Source organism: Pleurodeles waltl, chromosome 5, assembly GCF_031143425.1.
Source record: "Pleurodeles waltl isolate 20211129_DDA chromosome 5, aPleWal1.hap1.20221129, whole genome shotgun sequence".
Taxonomy (NCBI): Eukaryota; Metazoa; Chordata; class Amphibia; order Caudata; family Salamandridae; genus Pleurodeles; species Pleurodeles waltl.
The window spans coordinates 1451892015-1451910853 of record NC_090444.1 but is presented as its reverse complement, the minus strand read 5'-3'; positions in this window follow the sequence as shown (position 1 = coordinate 1451910853).

Here is an 18839-nt window from a genome sequence, read left to right as displayed (position 1 = left end):
CGGACTGTGTTGTTTCTGGACCCTTCGGGGACGGACTCCTGGCCTCCTTAGTGTCCTCCTTCCCAGCTGGGATGTGGCATGTGGGGTCCACCTTCTCCGCGCTCCTGCTGCCCTTCCGCTCCTTTGATGGGGCTCTCGAGCCCTTGCCTCCCCTAGATGGTGTGGGTGGTGAAGTGGCCGCACATTGCTCCTTGGGGGCAGCCCTGTCGGTCCTCGCATGGCGGCCCTTGTTTTTGCGGGTCCTCTTGCCGGGGGGGGGCTGGACGTGTCCTTGCTGCTGATGGATGTGTCACTGCTGGCAAAGGGTGGGCTCCAGAACCCATGCACAACAGTGACACCCGAAGCTGGGCTGGTGGTGGCTGCGGTGCTCTTGGGACTCTTTGAAGATGGATGGGGGAGCTCATCGGGGGGAAAGAGGTCAAGGTTAGCCAGGAAAAGTTTTTTAGGGCCAAGGTAAAAGGTAGGAGAAGTGGAGATGGAAGTGGAGGTAGAGGAGGTGGTTGTAGGAGAGTCAGGTGTGCTGTCATTGGGTGAAGGTGCTGGTGCTGTAGGCTGTCATGAGGTGGATGGCTGTTGGGTGGGTGGCTGCCTGCGTTTGTGTGTCTTGGAAGAGGGGGTGACAGACACAGTGGGAGAGGACACAGGGGATGTGTAAATGGCAGTGGGGGTGGTGACTGCACGAGTGTGGACTGTACTGGAGGGTGAGGTGGTGATGGAAGCACTGGCTGATGTTGGGGTGCATGCAGGTGTGAGTGTAGAAGTCACAGGGAGGGAGGAGGGAGACGAGGAGGAGGGGGACACTGGGGTGGCAGTGGCTGTTGGCATGTCTGCATCTGGGTGTTGCTTGGGTGAGTGTTTGTGGGATCTGTGGTGCTTGTGTTTGGATGAGCTGCTCTTGGGTGTTGAGGTGTGTGCAGGCTGGTCTGATGGTGTGGATGGGATAGGCTGAGAGACAGGAGACAGAGAAAGGCTGGAGGCAGTAAGAAGAGGGAGGCTGGAAACAGGGACAATGGCTGCCGTCAGTGCTGAGGCCAGAGCAGTGAACGCTCGTTGATGGGCAGCCTGACCCGAATGAATGCCCTCCAGGTACGCATTGCTCTGTTGCACCTCCCTTTGCACACCCTGGATGGCATTCAAAAGGGTCGTCTGCCCAACAATGAGCGTCCTTACCAGGTCAATGAGCTCCGCACTGAGGGCAGCAGGGGCAACAGGGGCAGGGGCTGAGGTGCCTGGGGCAAAGGAGACGCGCGCCTTCCTGGGCGAACCGGCACGGAGCGAAGACTGAGGGGCTGCTGGGAGGGCGGGGCTGGTGCGCTGGGTGGCGGCTGTACCTGTAGAGGCGGGGGGCACGGATGTTGCCGCCACCGCTACGGAGCTCCCGTCCGAGGACGTGTCGCTTTCGCTGCTCTCACCAGTGGTCCCCGTCGTGGTGCTCCCCTCGCCCTCCGGATCACTGGTGCCCTCGGTGTCTGTTCCTGGGCCCACCGGGGCCTTGTGTCCTGCAGCTCCCTCGTGCTCCGATGCCAAATCTCCTCCGCCTGATGATGCTAATGCACACATGCACAAGAAGATGAAGAGAAAGGGTGGGGGGAGAAAAAAGAAGACCAGGTTGAGTGCATGCAATGTCAACACCGTTGGCGGAGAGGACAGACACAGGAGCCTAATGCACTAAGCCACGCATTCGGGGTACACTACTCAGTACTACTGACTAGGACAACAGGCCAAGAGATGTCAAACGCGCACATGGGAGATGCTGGACCTTCAATGGCTGTACTTGTCACCCTACCGAGGTGGTGGCCGGGGGCACAGGGCCATGCCTAAGGGAGAGGACTACACTACAGAAAGCGCCCTGGCCTAATGTCACCCACAGCCCTCCTCCCCCACCCAGACGCCTCCACTGCGCAGAAAGATAGTAGAATGTGCTGATACTCACCCCCTTGTGTCTGCTGTGATGTCTTAAAGCGCCCATCCAATTCTGGGTAAGCCACCGCCAGGATCCGGGACATCAGGGGGGTCATGGTGCGACTGGCACCCCTCCTAGGTTGGGAGGCCATCCCCAGCAGTGTTTCTGCGGTCTTCCTTGTTCCGCGGCGGATGTCCTCCCACCTCTTGCGGCAGTGGGTGCCCCGTCTGTTGTGGACCCCCAAGTTCCGGACTTCCTTGGCGATGGCACGCCAAATCTCGATCTTCTGATGGGCGCTGACCTATTTCACATGTACAGGGTGGAAAGGAGGAATTCATCAATGACCTGCATGTTAGATGTGATTGGCCCCCCCCACCAACTTTGCCATATGGCACATGCTCTCATGTGTCGGGCGTTGCACTCCTCATTCGCCCCCCACCCCACCAACTTACATCCACCCCAATCCACACAGGCATAGCCCATTCCATGTGCACCCGGTGTACTCACTTGTTGGTCTGGAGGACCGTAGAGTACCACATACTGGGGGAGGACCCCATCCACGAGCTTCTCCCACTCTTCAGACGTGAAGGCAGGGGCCCTTTCCCCAGTCGCAGCAGCCATTGTATCTTCCAGACCGAGGTCACAGCAGCACTTGCAGTATAGGTCCTCTCCTGTGGATGATCAGGTCTCGAGTGATTAAGCAGATAGGAAATGGCGGTCACGCCCGCGGCGGTGCGTACCGCGGCGGTGCGTACCGCGACCGCCGGCGCACTTCGTCATTGGCTCCTGAAACCCATAGGCTTCAATGTTAACCAATGCGGCTTTGCGCCGCGGCCTTCGACCGCCTACCGCCACGGTGTGCCCCGCCAGCGCATTGACCTCACATCCCATTGTCCCACTTCACAGGTCAGGCAGCCGCCATTTCAAGGGCCTACATGGCTTAATTTTGAATGCGACACACAGGCCTAGGCCTTGCATTGCCACACATACACGCCTTTCAACCCATTGCCATTCTTTAACTGTGCAAGCTGTCTGTACGTACCTGTGGTTTGGCTGACTCTGTGCTCCATGTTGTCCTTCCTAGGCACCGTCCGCTGGGACTTGCGATGAGAAGGAGGAATCCTCGCGTGTACCGACCGCTGGTGGACCTGTCGACAATGGAAGAACGCCACATCATACTATGATACCGACTTGACCGAGCCACTATCCATGAACTGTGTGCCCAGCTGGAGCCAGCCCTGATGTCCCCCATCCGCCAACACACAGGGATTCCCCCTCTGGTGCAGGTTTTGTCAGTCCTCCATTTTTTGGCAAGTGGGTCATTCCAGACCACAGTGGCCATGTCATCTGGAATGTCTCAGCCTATGTTTTCAAAGATTTTGAGTAGAGTGTTGTCTGCCCTGATGAAACTCATGCGGAGCTACATAATTTTCCCAGAGGAGGGTGACTTGCCTACAGTGAAGGGTGATTTCTATGCCCTTGGACATATCCCCAACATCATTGGTGCCATTGATGGGACCCATGTGGCTTTGGTACCCCCAAAAGACGATGAGCAGGTGTACCGAAACAGAAAAAGTTATCATTCGATGTCCAGGTGGTCTGTTTGGCTGACCAGTACATCTCCCATGTAAATGCCAAGTTCCCAGGGTCAGTGCATGACGCGTATGTGATGCGAAATAGCAGCATCCCCTATGTGATGGAGCAGCTACAGAGACAACGTGTGTGGCTAATAGGTGACTCTGGTTACCCCAACCTGCCTTGGCTACTGACCCCAGTAAGGAATCCCCGGACCAGGGCAGAGGAACATTACAATGAGGCCCATGGGCGAACTAGGAGGATCATCGAAAGGACCTTTGGCCTCCTGAAGGCCAGGTTTAGGTGCCTGCATATGACTGGGGGATCCCTGATGTACTCACCAAAGAAGGTGTGCCACATCATCGTGGCCTGCTGTATGCTTCACAATCTGGCATTGCGGCGTCAGGTCCCTTTCCTGCAGGAGGATGGTGCAGATGGTGGTGTTGAAGTAGCTGTGGAGCCTGCGGAGAGTGAAGAGGAGGAAGACTCAGAGGACGACACAGACAACAGGGACAGAGTAATAGCACAGTATTTCCAGTAGCACACAGGTAATGGTCACCCATGCCATTTTACATTTCCTGAAAGCCTCCTGCATCTCAACTTTGTCGGTTTCCCCCCAGACCTATGGACATGATGTTTGAATTTCCCTTCCCTTTTCTGTGCTGTATGAGCCACTGCGTGACCTCGGCTTGGTTGGCCCATGGACTAATGCTAAGTTACCTCGGTATGTGTAATTCACAATGTTCACAATACGTAATTGATATGTAATGTGTCATACATTTGTAAATAAGACAGCCTGAGTCCTGATTGATTTCAGTGCAATGTGTGATTTATTATTAGTGCATAGATATTGGTACATGATGGTGAAACAGTGATGGGTGGGGGTGGAGTAATGTCCATGGCGGAGTCCAGTTCTCAGTCTCACAGGTGCATTGTCCATACGCCTGTGGCAGGATGGAGCAGGGGCAGTTCAAGGTTTGACAGGGTGGCCATGTGGGACAGTGGGAGGACTTCAGGGGGTATGTGATGCTGGCAGGGGACTTGACATCCTACTCTGTCGTTTTTTTTTATCTCAGGCTCCTTTTGCGGGGCGGTTGTTGTTCAGCAGGAGGTGGGGTTCTGGGGGGCTGTCGTTGTGGTGGGGCCTCCTGTCCACTAGCGCCGGCGGAGGTGGTAGGCTGTTCCTGTTCCTGGGTAGCGACAGGGGCCCTGTGTGATGCCACATGGTCCCGAAACGTGTCCTCTATGCGGTTCAGGGCCTGGATTATGCTCCCCATAGCGGTTCAGATGTTGGTTAGTTGGTCGCTGAACCCCATGTAGCGTTGCTCCTGCTGTGCCTGGATCTCCTGGAACCTGGCCAGTACCGTCGCCATCGTCTCTTGTGAGTGGTGGTAGGCAGCCATGATGGTGGTGAGGGCCTCTTGGAGAGTGGGTTCCCTGGGCCTCTCCTCCCCCCCCTGTCGCACAGCAGCCCTCCGAGTTGCCCTGTTTCCCTGGGCCTCTGTCCCCTGGACGTTGTGCCCACTCCCACTGCCCCCAGGTCCCTGTTGTTGTTGGGTTGGTGGGTTACCCTGGGGGCCCTGTAGTGGTAGACACACCGCTGCTTGACCCGTCCTAGAGACAGAGGCATGGGCCCGCTGGGTGGGAGCTGTGCGGTTGTTCCCAGAGGGGGTTGGGTCTGCAGTGGCCTGTGTCTGGGTGAGGGGAACCGACTGCCCAGAGGTCCCCGATGGTCCGGGCTGGTCGTCAGGTTCCAGGTCGACAGAGCTGCTGTCATCACTAGTGGCCTGTTCCGGGGGTGGGATGGACATTTCTGGTCCCTCCTGACCGGTGTGTTGTCGTTCGGGTCCTGCATGGGGTAAGAGGGTATGGTTATTGTTTCTGTGTGTGCATTAGCTTGCGTTTTATAGGTGGCCTTGTCCCCCAGTGCTGGCATTCCCTTGGGGGATGTGTTGTGAGGGTGTTTTGTGGGGGGGGTGATGGGTATGTGCAGTGGTCATGCTTAGGTGATGGGTGTCCATAGTTTGGGGGTGGCATGCAGGGGTTGGTGTTGGGTGGGTTGTGCTGGGGAGACATTCTCAGGGAGGATGTGTGCTGGGGGGTTGGGGGTGAGGGTGGGGGTTAGCATGCTGGGGGTGGGGTGAAGTGGTTGGCCTTGTACTTACCAGAGTCCATTCCTCCGTGTACTCCAGCGAGGCCATCAGGATGCAGGATGTTGAGTACCTCCTGCTCCCATGTTGTGAATTCGGGTGGAGTGGGTGGGGGTCCCCCGCCAGTCTTCTGCACTGCGATGTTGTGTCGCGAGACCATCGAGCGCACCTTCCCCCGTAGGTCGTTCCATCGTTTGCGGATGTCCTCTCTATTTCTGGGATGCTGTCCCACCGCGTTCACCCTGTCCACTATCCGCTGCCAGAGCTCCGCCTTCCTCGCTATGGTGGTGTGCTGGACCTGTGAGCCGAAGAGCTGGGGTTCCACTCTTATGATCTCCTCCACCATGACCCGGAGTTCTTGGTCCGAAAAGCGTGGGTGCCTTTGTGGTGCCATGGGGTGGAGTGTATGAGGTGTGGGGTGGTGTATGTGATGATGTGTGTGTTGGTGTGTGGTGCTTTGTGCTTCTATGTGGTGTGTGTGATGTTGCGGTGTGCCTCTGTGCGTCTGGCTATCTATTCTCTGATGTGTGTCTCTCTCTCCTTCGTCTCTGGTTTTTGTTGGTAGGGGTTTGTGGGTGATGTGGGTGTGTGTTTTATATGGTATTGGATGTGTGGGAGTGGTGTGTGTATGGGTTTCAGGTGTGTGCCTTTCAAATTGTCCAATGTGGTAGGGGTTTGTAAAGGTGTGTGTATTTTGACCGCGGCGGGGTCTACCGCCAATGGAATACCGCGTGGCGGTGGAGGTTTGGTCTTCTCCAGTTTACTGCTGGCCGCTGATGTGGCGGACTGCAGTGGAGGGCGGATTTTCTGAGGTTTTGCAGTTGTGGGTCAGAATGTCCGTGGCGGCTGACCGCGGCCGCGGCGGTATTGTGGCGGCCTTCTGACCGGCGGTAAGCGGCTTTTACCGCCGAGGTCAGAATGACCCCCAATATCTTATTTAGTGATTCTTCAAGCATGTAAAATGACCTAGAAGTGTTGACTGCTTGACCCCGCCCAACAAACATTAGTGTAACAAAGTTCTTCCCACTTTTTTCAGGGTGATGGACAGCTTACTAAAAGCACCCCCAGTGTGCTTCCTGCCAATTTTAAAGATGCATTCTTGATGCACAATAGTATGATCACATCTCCAACAAACAAAGAAGCACTTACTTCTGTGAAGTACAAATAATCCTCATTTCTTGCAAATGGCCATGGGAAAGCAAATGTGTTTTCTCTGCAGATCCACCTTTAAAAGAGATCTGTAATCCTCAATGGGGGTGTTTGCATCCTTGCTCTATAAAGCTTATTATCTTATGTAGTGATCCTACGAGCATGAAAAATGACCTAAAAGCCCCGCCTATGGAGTGGGGCTGTGTGGTCATTGTGGTAAGGCCCTGCAGCAAATTCCCCCACCTTGCATGGCCTTAGGCAGTGCCCGATGTGGAGTTGGGTGTGTAAAGGGGTGGGGTGCAGTGACTGGGCACAGGCCAGGCCCTGAATTTAATGACTCCTGCTCAAAGCCAAATACCATAGAACACTGGGTAGGGTGCTGGCCGAGGATTAGATTATTGTTAAGTAAATAACATTACTTAACATTAAAGTAAACATAGAAATTCGCAGAAAAATCCAAAGGTTACATGAACGTATAGTTAGGCACAGATTTCAATCGTAGAAAACCATTGATATTAAGCAGTTAGAGTTACCAGACCTAGCTATAACTTATGCTCCCAACAATGCACTGCTTATGACCTTACATATTATATCACTCATGACATGGTCAGTGACATCACTGATGACTTCACTGATGACCTCATCATCTACAGAAGCACTAGCACATACTCACATGCCCATACAACTCATGCACCCACTTACATAACCACACAACCAAACACATACCCATTCACAGACCCATACAAGTGCTCACACACCTACTTACTCAACCATAGAGCTACTCTCACATCCACTTACCTTTACAGCCACGTACACAGCCACTCAATCACCCATACACCTACTCACACAACCACTCACTCACTTGTACAACTCACACAGCCATACACTCACCTACACAGCTACTCATACACTCACTCAACTAGCCATTCACTCACCTGTACAACCTCTGAACACAATTACACACTCACCCATGCAGCTAATCAAACACCGTTCACATATCCACATAATCTGTTACATACAGATTCACATATCCGTACAATCACTTACACACCCACTCACTCACCCTAGCAAAAACTCACAGACACATCATTCTTCAATACAGCCACTAACATACCAACTCAGCACTCAAGCACCTAAACAGTCGCTCATACAGCTACTAATACAACCAGTTGCCTACCCATATAACCAATCCCATTCCCACTCACTTACCCATAGAATCACTCACTCAGCCACTTACTGATTTAGCCACTCACACATGCATGCAGCCACAAACAGACCAACACATGCTGCCACTCCCCCCATACATCCACTCACACACCAATACAGCCACTCACACAGCCACTCACTCAGAGCTATAGCCAATCACACACCCAAACAGTCACTCACACATCCACTCACCAACCCTTACAAGCACTCACAGAGCCAGTTACATACAGATTAGAATGCTCACAGAGGCACACATATGACACATGTTACAAATAGTATCACTTATTAGTAGTAAAAAAAATAGTAATTTGACTACAACAGTAGCTTAGTATCTATCTTTAACACTAAGAAACATTTTTAAAATACTCAGTGAATTATGTCATCAGTGATGTCATGTGTGTGTGTATATATATATATATATATATATATATATATATATATATATATAAATGTATATCTATATACAAACAATAGTAATTTGACTTAAACAGTAGCTTAGCATCCATCTTTAACTCTATGAAACATTTTCAAAATACTCAGTGAATGATGTCATCATTGATGTCATTTGTGTGTGTGTGTGTATAAATATATATATATATTTGTGTATATATATATATATATATATATATATATATATATATATATATATATATATATATATAGAGAGAGAGAGAGAGAGCGCGCGTGAGGGCAAAATAAAGTGGCCTTATTTTACAAACTGGGAATGTGTTAAAAGCCTTTGTCACCCCAGAGGTAGCATAAGGGTGATGCAACAGGGAGAAATGTCTATGGCCCTCATTACAACCCTGGCGGTTGTTGATAAAGCAGCGTTAATACCGCCGACAGGCCGGCGGTTAAAAAAATGGAATTATGTCACCCTTGGAGACTCAAGGAAGAACCACGCCACCATGAAGCCCGAGTTGCAGGTGTTCCCCATGCGCGTCTATATCCTTCTTCACTATGAATACCAACGCCGGCGAAGATGACCACGGTAAGTACTGCTGCCTAGCACACAAGGGAGGGGGAGAAAAAAGAGAGAGACTCACACACGCAATAAGCAACACCCTCACCCCCAACACCATACACACAAACAGATGAGTAACATTGCATATACATCCCGTACCACTCAGGAATAATGCAAGGACAAAAGGAATTGATTAAAGCGAGTGTAATAAGATAAAATAGTATAAATATGTCTTTTAAAATCAAAACAGTATATCCATATATACAAATGGAGGGACACTGCTCAGTCCACTATGTCTGTGGGCCACAGGGCCACATCACATAGACCAAGGCCCCACTTGACTCCTGCAACAACTTGGAGAGAACACTGCAGGGGCATCAGGTCAAAACTACACAGGCACCTCAGGGGGATGTGGAACAGGGGGCACCTCAGCCGGAAGATGGTACAACACCACTGGTCCTGGAGGGGGCTACATGCCCATCACACTTTCCTGGGGAGTGAAAAGCCACAGTCTACCTAGTGGGTGGTTTGCCCACTGCCTGGTCCTGGGGAGTGCAAAGCCACAGTCTCTGTAGTAGATACCTTCTTCCACTGGTTCTGGAGGGGGCTTTGTGCCCAGTGTGCTTCATCCTGGTAAGGATGGTGTGAGTGGATGCCTTCTTCCACTGGTTCTGGAGGGGGCCTTGTGCCCAGTGTGCTTCATCCTGGCAAAGATGGGGTGAGTGGATGCCTTCTTTCACTAGTTCTGGAGGGGGCCTTGTGGCCATTGTGCTTCATACTGGCAAGGATGGGGTGAGTGAGTGCCTTCTTCCACTGGTTCTGGAGGGGGCTTTGTGCCCTGTGATGCAGCACATGGGGAGTGCAAGGTCACAGTCCCTCACCTGGGTGTCACACCCACAGGATTTGCAGGGGCCATGGCGCACTACAGTCCATGGAGGCAGGACCACACACTGCCCGCGGGTGGTGATGGCTGCTCAGTGGTGGCAGTGGCGCGGCTGATGTTGGGGATGCCAGTTGTGGGGGAAGGCTCCTGTCTGTCCCCTGCCACCTTCGGATGGCTGCCCAGTGGGGCTGCTATCAGTCCTGGCAGTGGTGGGGGGAGACTTCTGCCCGTACCCTGGAGCCTCGGACAGCTGCCCACTGGGGCTGGTGGCGGTGCTGGCACTGCTGCAGGCGGTGATGCTGGTGGCGGTGCTGGCACTGCTGCAGGCAGTGATGCTGGTGGCAGTGCTGGTGGCGGTGCTGGTGGTGGTGCTAGTGACGATGCTGGTGTCAGGAATGCCCATGGTGGGGGGAGGCTCCAGCCCTTCCCCTGCAGCCTCGGAAGGCTGAACCGCCATGGTTGGTGGTGGGGGCTTGGATTCAGTCCCTGCACCAGGCCTCTTGACCTTCCTGCCTGCAGGGGCAGGCCCCTTACCCTTGCCCTTTCCAGCTTGTGGTGCCTCTTTGTCCTTCACCTTGGCAGCCACTGGTGCCTCCTTGTCCTTGTCCTTCGTAGCTGGTGGTGCCTCCTTGTCCTTGGCCTTCATAGCTGGTGGTGCCTCCTTGCCATTGTCCTTCACAGCTGGTGGTGCCTCCTTGGCCTTGCCCTTCATAGTTGGTGGTGCCTTCTTGCCCTTCACATCTAGTGGTGCCTCCATGTCCTTCCCTTTGGCATCTGGTGCAGGCACACTTTCAGTGCTTATGGCTGGCTCTCCGGAGCCTCTCCCACCTGCAGTAGCTGCCGACACTACTGTGACCATGGACTGGGTGGCTGAGGTGCTAGCGGTGCAACGGCGGAGAGGAAAAGCTTCCTAGGAACACTAGGGTGGGAAGAGGGTGCAGATCTGGGAGTGGAGGAAGAGGGAGTGGTTGTGGGAGGTTCAGTCTGCTGTGTTTGGGTGCAGGTACATGGGCTGGATGCTGCTGTGAGGTGGATGGCCGTTGGGTGTCTGAGTGCTTGCGTTTGTGTACTTTGGGAGAAGGGGGCACAGACACAGTGGGAGAGGACACAGGGAACGTGTACATGGATGTGAGTGCCTGTGGGATGATGTGGGGTGCTTGTGTTTGCCTGAACCACTCCTGTGTGTTGCCTTGGGTGCCTGCTGGTCTGAATGTGTGCTTGGGATAGGTTGGGGTTCAGGGGAATGGGACTGGGTAGAGGAAGTTGGAAGGGGGAGGCTAGAGACAGGGACAATGGCTGCCATCAGGGAGGAGGCCAGAGACTGGATTGATCTCTGTTGGGCCGCCATGCCCGAGTGAATGTCCTCCAGGAATGCATTTGTTTGTCACAAATGGCCTGCCAGCCCCTGGATGGCATTCACTATGGTTGACTGCCTAACAGAGATGGATCGCAGGAGGTCAATAGTCTCCTCACTCAGGGCAGCAGGGCTAACTGGGGCAGGGTCTGAGGTGCCCTGGGCGAACTGGGTGAGATTCCCACCCTCCTGGGTGAGCAGGCATGGGAAACTAGCTGAGGGGCTGCTGGGAGGGCATTGCTGCTACGGGGGTGACGACTGTGCCTGTAGTTGGGGTGGTCACAGAGGTGTCCGCCACCAGCAGGGAGCTTCCATTGGAGGAGATATCACTGTTCGAACTGTCCCCTCCTGTCTCAGCCGTGGTGCTCCCCTTGCCCTCCATCCCACTGGTGCCCTCTCTGTCGGTGGATTCGGCCTCCTGGGCCATGTGGGATGCAGCTCCCTCCCTCGCTGGTGCCTGTGCTCCTCTGCCAGATGATGCTACTGCACACAAGGACAGAGTGACAAAATAAAAAGGGGGGAGACAAAGGACACACTTGGTCAAAGGCTGCACCAACACCACTGTTGGTGTACACAGCACACTCACACAGGGAATGGGCCTACGCACTATGCAATGCAGTACCAGTCACAATGCTAGTCACCAGCCCTGGGACAGGAATACCTAAAACCAATAGCAGCATACCTCAGACCCACAGAACCCTGTCCAGTAGTGGAGGCCTACTAGCTTGGTTGGAGGAATTTTACACCAGAACCCTGTTCAACATGGGACCTACCATGCAATGTCCTGCCTAGTCTAGGGGCACACACAGGCCCAGATCTCCCACCCGGAGACCACCCCACCATGCGCAGGTTGTAGATTTGGAACCTGTACTCACCCCCTTGTGGCTGCTGTGATGCCCTCAAGCGCCCATCCAGCTCCAGATAGGCTACTGCCAGTATGCAGCACATCAGGGGGGTCAGGGTTCTACGGGCACCCCTTTCGTCATTGGGAGGCCAACCCCAGCTGGGCCTCCACCGTCTTCCATGCCCAGCATCTCAGGTCCTCCTACTGTTTGCAACAGTGGGTGCTCCGCCTGCCGTAGACCCCCTGGGTCCACACATCCTTGGTGATGGCACGTCATATACCCTTTTTTTGATGGGTGCTGACCTGCAGACAAATAAATATAGAAAAAGGTATCAGCCATACCGTCTGGCCTCTTACACTCATGGCCCACCATATCCCTCACATCCCCTTACGCACAGACATTGACCACCATATTTGCAGCACGCAGCCCAGGACCCTTCCACCCCCCCTTATACGAGGCCCTCACACACACCACTCTATGCATTCATGCCCCATGCATCATGCTCTCACTGTACTCACCTGTTGGTCTGGAGGCCCATACAGCATTCAGTACAGTCTTTCCAACTCAACAGCAGTGAAGGCAGGGGCCCTTTAACCAGTGACTCGAGGCATGGTCGGTTCCAGACACAGGTCACAGCAGCACTTGCAGTGTAGGTCCTCTCCTGTTGAAGGTCAGGTAGCAAGTGAGAGAACAGATAGAAAATGTCGGTCACGTCTGTGATGGTGCGTACCATCACTGCCGGCGTACATCACCATTGTCCACTGTAACCCACAGGGCCATAGACAACCAATGAGGAGTTGCACGGCGGTACTCGACCGCCTCCCGCAATGGCGCACAACATCAGCACCATTACCTCATTTCCACCTGTCCATCCACACATGACAGGGGGATGCCATTTCAGGGGGGGGGCAGGCCATGGCACCTAACTGTGTCACAGTACACATAGGCACCATTTGGGCCTATCCAACAAGATACTGACCAGATGCTCACTGTTTTGCCCCCTAGATTGCAACCCCTGCAGATGAATAGGAGATGGAGACATCCCCCGTGTACAGACCCCTGGTGGACTTGACAGCAATGGAGGACAGGCACATTATCCATACCTACAGACTTGACAGGGCCACAATTCAAGAGCTGTGTGCCCAATTGGAGTCAGACCTGATATCTGATATCCGTAACCCCACTGGGATCCCCCCTCTTGTGCAGGTGCTATCTGTGGTCCGTTTCTTGGCAACTGGTTCTTTCCAAGTGACAGTGGGCTTCTCAGCAGGAATGTCACAGCCAATGTTCTCAATATTGCTAACAAGAGTGTTGTCGGCACTGATGAAACACATGCGCAACTACAGTATATTGTTTTCTCCCAGGTGGAGGATTTGGCCACAGTGAAAGCTGACTTCTTTGCAATGGGGCATATCCCCAACATTATTGGGGCAAATATTGGAACACATATTGCCTGTGTCCCCCCACTCAGAGAAATAAACAGGTGTTCAGAAATCGAAAGAGCTTTCACTCGATGAATGTTAAGATAGTGTGCCTGGCGGACCAGTACATCACTCATGTCAATGCGAAGTGTCCCGGCTCTGTGCATGATGCCTTTATCTTGAGGAATAGCAGCATCCCATACGTGATGGCTCAACTCCAGAGGCACTGGGTATGGCTAATAGGTGAGCCCATGGTTCCCACCCAGTATGTGTTGGTGTATGGGAATGGGGTTGGTCCTAAGGGTTAGTGTTTGGCTAACAGGTATCCCTCAATATTTGCAGGTGACTCTGGTTACCAACCTCATATGGCTACTGACCCCAGTGAGGAATCCCAGGACAAGGGCAGAGGATCGTTACAATGAGGCACATGGGCGAACAAGCAGGATTATAGAGAGGACAGTCGGCCTCCTGAAGGCCAGGTTCCGGTGCCTCCATCTAACAGGTGGTTCCCTGTGCTACTCACCCAAGAAGGTGTGCCAGATCATCGTGGCATGCTGTATGTTGCACAACCTTGCCTTATGTCGGCAGGTGCCTATTCTGCAGGAGGATGAGGCTGGAGATGGGCATGTGGCAGCAGTGGACCCTGTGGACAGTGAACAAATGGAGGCAGAGGATGAGGATGAGGACAACAGAACAGCAATCATACGACCGTACTTCCAGTGACACACAGGTAAGACACTGTAACTTCACCTTCCATTGACAGTTTTGAGTTGGATATTGTCACTGGCAGGCTGATTTTCCCACTTCTATGGCCACTTACTGTACGCTTTGGCATTTCTATTTTTAGATATATGTGCCCCACTGTGGCTCCTGGTGTGTTTTCTGCAGCCAACTACAGGTCATACGTATGTATACATTACTGTAGTTGAATTGCAATGTTTCCTGCTTGTTAAACGAATACATAGGTCAATCAATTGACAGACTCCATACTTGTATTTTTTACAAGTGTGTTTATTTATGTGCTAATTAGTGGAAGGGGTATTGCAATGGGCTGGGGTGGTGGTGAAGGAGAGTACAGGGTAAAGTTCCAGTCTATTTGTGTCACAGGTGCACTGTTCAAGGGGGCATAGGAAGTGGAGCAATGGCCGTTCAAGGTGGACAGGGTGAAATAATGGGACACAACAGTGACATTCAGGAGAGTCTTATTTCCTGGCGGGATTCTTGGCAATATTCTCTGGCTTCTACCTGGATCGCAGGGACCGTTTGCGTGGTGGTTCTCCTTCTGCAGGGGGAGGGATGCTGGTGGCCTGTTGGGCCTGTGGCGGGGCCTCCTGTCCAATAGCGTCAGCAGAAGTGGAAGGCTGTTCATCGGTTTAGCTAGTGTCAGGGGCCACTGCCACTGCCTCCCTCATGGTGTTGGCCATTTCTGCCAGCACCCCTGCAATGGTGACCAGGGTGGTGTGGAGGTCCTCCCTGATCCCAAGGTACTGTCCATCCTGCAGCCACTGGGTCTCCTGCAACTTGGCCAGTATCTGGCCCATCGTCTTCTGGGAATGGTGGTATGTGTCACGGTGTAGGTACTCCTCAGACTCGGTGTGATGCAAACAAGGTCCACCTCCTGACACCACCAAGTCACTGATAAAAAAACCACAGTGCATTGGAGTAATCAAGCGAGGGAAGGAAGGGGAAGGATCAGCAGGGACGGGATAACTGTAAAGAAAAATACACAGTGTTAATTATCACATTGTCTGTCTATTCTCATAAGGTCTCACTAAAACCAAAACGACCTGGACTGCCCATAACTCATAAGGGCAGAACTAGTCCAAAGCCTGACTATGTTCCATCAGCATCACCAATGGATGCCCCAAGCCACCTACGGCCACTAATAATCACCTAAGGGTCTCACCGCCCTTCCTCCTAAACAATACTACAGAACGTATAACGAAACGAACATGAGCAGAAAGAATAAGGTGAAGAAAATCTATTTTGTACTTCTTCCTATGATTCAGTTAACCCACTAAGCCTTTCGTTAATGTCACGTATATTTGAAGAAGTACTTCGTTCATATCTCAGTGAATGTTGACAAGAATTATTTGTCCCGGCTGTTTGGAATCCTGCAAACAGTAAATCTCATTCTGAATCGCCGCCAACAAAAAGCCAAAAGATTATGGCCCTCATTCTGACCTTGGCGGGCGGCGGAGGCCGCCCGCCAAAGTCCCGCCGTCAGATTACCGTTCCGCGGTCGAAAGACCGCGGCGGTAATTCTGACTTTCCCGCTGGGCTGGCGGGCGGTCGCCTTCAGACCGCCCGCCAGCCCAGCGGGAAAGAGGCTTCCACGATGAAGCCGGCTCGGAATCGAGCCGGCGGAGTGGAAGCTGTGCGACGGGTGCAGTTGCACCCGTCGCGTATTTCACTGTCTGCGCAGCAGACAGTGAAATACTTGTAGGGGCCCTCTTACGGGGGCCCCTGCAATGCCCATGCCAGTGGCATGGGCACTGCAGGGGCCCCCAGGGGCCCGCGACCCCCCCTACCGCCATCCGGATCCCGGCGGTCCGACCGCCGGGATCTGGATGGCGGTAGGGGGGGTCGGAATCCCCGCGGCGGTGAAGCAAGCTGCGCCGCCGCGGAGGATTCAATGGGGCGGCGGTACACTGGCGGGACCCCGCCAGTGGTGCCGGTCCGACCGCGGCTTTACCGCCGCGGTCGGAATCCCCATTGGAGCACCGCCGGCCTGTCGGCGGTGCTCCCGCGGTCCTCCGCCCTGGCGGTCAAAGACCGCCAGGGTCAGAATGACCACCTATGTCTCATAAGATCGCCGTTCCTTTATTATGGTACCTCAAAAGTAAAGTGCTCCAATTTATGACAGTCACCCCCAACCTGGCCGTAAGGAATGCAGAAATAAAGAAAGGCGATAGCCTCCGGCAAGTAGCAAGCTTGCCGCTTACCACCTTCTTAGTACTCGGAATTCGAAAGGAGGAGCAGCTCGGAACTCCTTCTGCCGGTAAAAGGTCAGTTTCCAGGAGGGGGCCATGCTGAATCTCATTCCTCTTTTCGGGCCGCCGATGAATTCCCCCCTGGGGAACGCCGTCCGCTCCTACTTCGTTGAGGCTCCGACCTGCCTCATTAGCACAAATAACGCACACCCTTTCCAGGGTGCGCCGACTTTTACGCGATCTCTACCGCGCTGGGCTTCATGGGAAGTGTAGTCCTTAATGACTACAATCTCCCGATCGGCCCTGTAGGCGCCGGCTAGCACCTGACAGTATGCTCCCAGGATGTGGGTGAGTACCTCGTGGAGAGTCAGTTCCCTGGGCCTGTCCTTCCCCTTTCACACAACAGTCCTCTCAGCTTCCCTGTTGTCCTCTGCCTCTGTCCCCTGGACCGTCTGACCACTGGCACTGACCCCCAGGTCCCTGATCGTCCTGTGTTTGTGCGGTGTACTGGGGTCACTTTACTGGATTACACACTGCAGATTGATGTGTCCTGGGGACAGTTGTATGGGCCCGCTGGGTGGGTGCAGTGGTGGCGTTTCCTGAGGAGGGAGGTGCTGTGGTGGTATGGGACTGTGCCTGGGTAACCGAATGTCCAGAGGTCCGTAATGGGCCAGGTTGGTCATCCAGATCCAGCCGTGCAGAGCTGCTGTCATTACAGTGGGCATCTTCTGTGGGGGGACTGGATGTTGCTGGCACCTCCTCTCCAGTGACGTTGGTTGAGGGACCTGTGGGGATGTAAATGCAGTGTTAATATTTCTGCTTGTGCCATCTTGTACATGGGTGTGTTGCCCTCTATGGTTGTGTTTGCCCTGGCAGCTTAGGCTTGTGTGAGTGGTGATTTGGTGAGCTAGGTGATTGTCTCAAGTGTGCATGCTTTGGTGATAAGTGTCCATGCAGGTCTGTGATGGGTGTCCATGCATTGGTGTTGCATGCAGGGCTTGGTTGTGGGAGGGGTTGGTTGTGATGGTGAGGTGTGTGGGAGGTGGTACAGTGACGGGAGTGAGGGTGAGGGTGGGGGTCCACCACAGCCCTCTGTACTGCTATCTGGTGTCTTGCTACCAGGAAACACACCTAACCCCGTAGGTCGTTCCACCTCTTCCTGATGTCATCCCTTGTTCTTGGATTCTGTCCCACGGCGTTGACCCTGTCCACGATCCTCCACCATAGCTGCTGCACCTGTGATCCGAATAGCAGTGGCTCTACCTGGATGATTTCCTCCGCCATGACTCTTAGTTTCTCCTCTGAGAACCTGGGGTGTCTTTGTGGTGCCATGGGTGTAGTGTGAGTGGTGTGTGTGAGAGTGAATGGGGTGATATGTTGGGGTGTGTGCTGTAAGGTACGTGGATGGTGTATGGGTAATAGTGTTTTGTGGCACTGGTTCGGTGGGTGCTGTTGGTCTGTCTCTCTCAGCTGGCAATATTAATGAGTCATAAGGGGTTGTGGATAGTGTGTGTGTGTGTTTTATAGTGAGGTGTGTTTGTGGGTGTGGTGTGTGTATGTATGTCAGGTGTGTGTAGTTTGAATTTTCCAATGTGGTGTTGTTTTGTGTGTGTGTGTGTGTGTGTGTGTGTGTATTTTGAGCACGGCGGTATGTGCCGCCAATGGATTACCACAGTTGACTGTCCGCCATGGTGATTCGTGGGTCATAATGCCGTGGGTGTAGTTCTGTTGGCGTAACGGTGTGGGTTTTGCTACCGCCAGTTTATCACTGACCTTTGGGCTGACTGATATGTATGTGTGTCTGTATAGTGATGGATTGCTATGTGTGTGTCATAATATGGGTAGCCGAAAACCACTGCGGTGGTGGTATGTTGGCGGCAGTCAGCATGGCGGTAAGCAGGACTTACTGCCAATGTCATAACGAGGGCCTATTTTTGCCCCCCCTTTTTCCTTTATGTGTGCCGCATTTTGCAGCACCCATAGAAAGAGGAAAACATCTCTCATGATTGTTTTTGTGCAGGAAGGTATCCCTTCCTGCATAAAAGCAAAAATCCCTGAAAACCCAGGCACCCTTGCACCATGGTGCAAGGGTGCCTGCTTTGGTGCATGGCAGCAATTTGAGTGTCAGCCCAGGGGAAAAGGACAGGAATGAGTAGTATCTTGTAGATTGCAAAATTGAGGCCCATTGGGGCATATTTATACTCCGTTTGCGCCGGATTTGCGTCCGCAAATTTGACGCAAAACTAACTCCATATTTATACTCTGGCGTTAGACGCGCCTAGCGCCAAAGTCCATGGAGTTTGCGTCACTTTTTAGCGTGGACACCTACTTTGCATTAATGATATGCAAGGTAGGCGTTCCCGTCTAAAAAATTGACTCCGAGGCATGTCCGCCGTATTTACACTCCCGGGCAAAAATCACGCCCGGGAGTGGGCGGGTCAAAAAAAATGACGTCC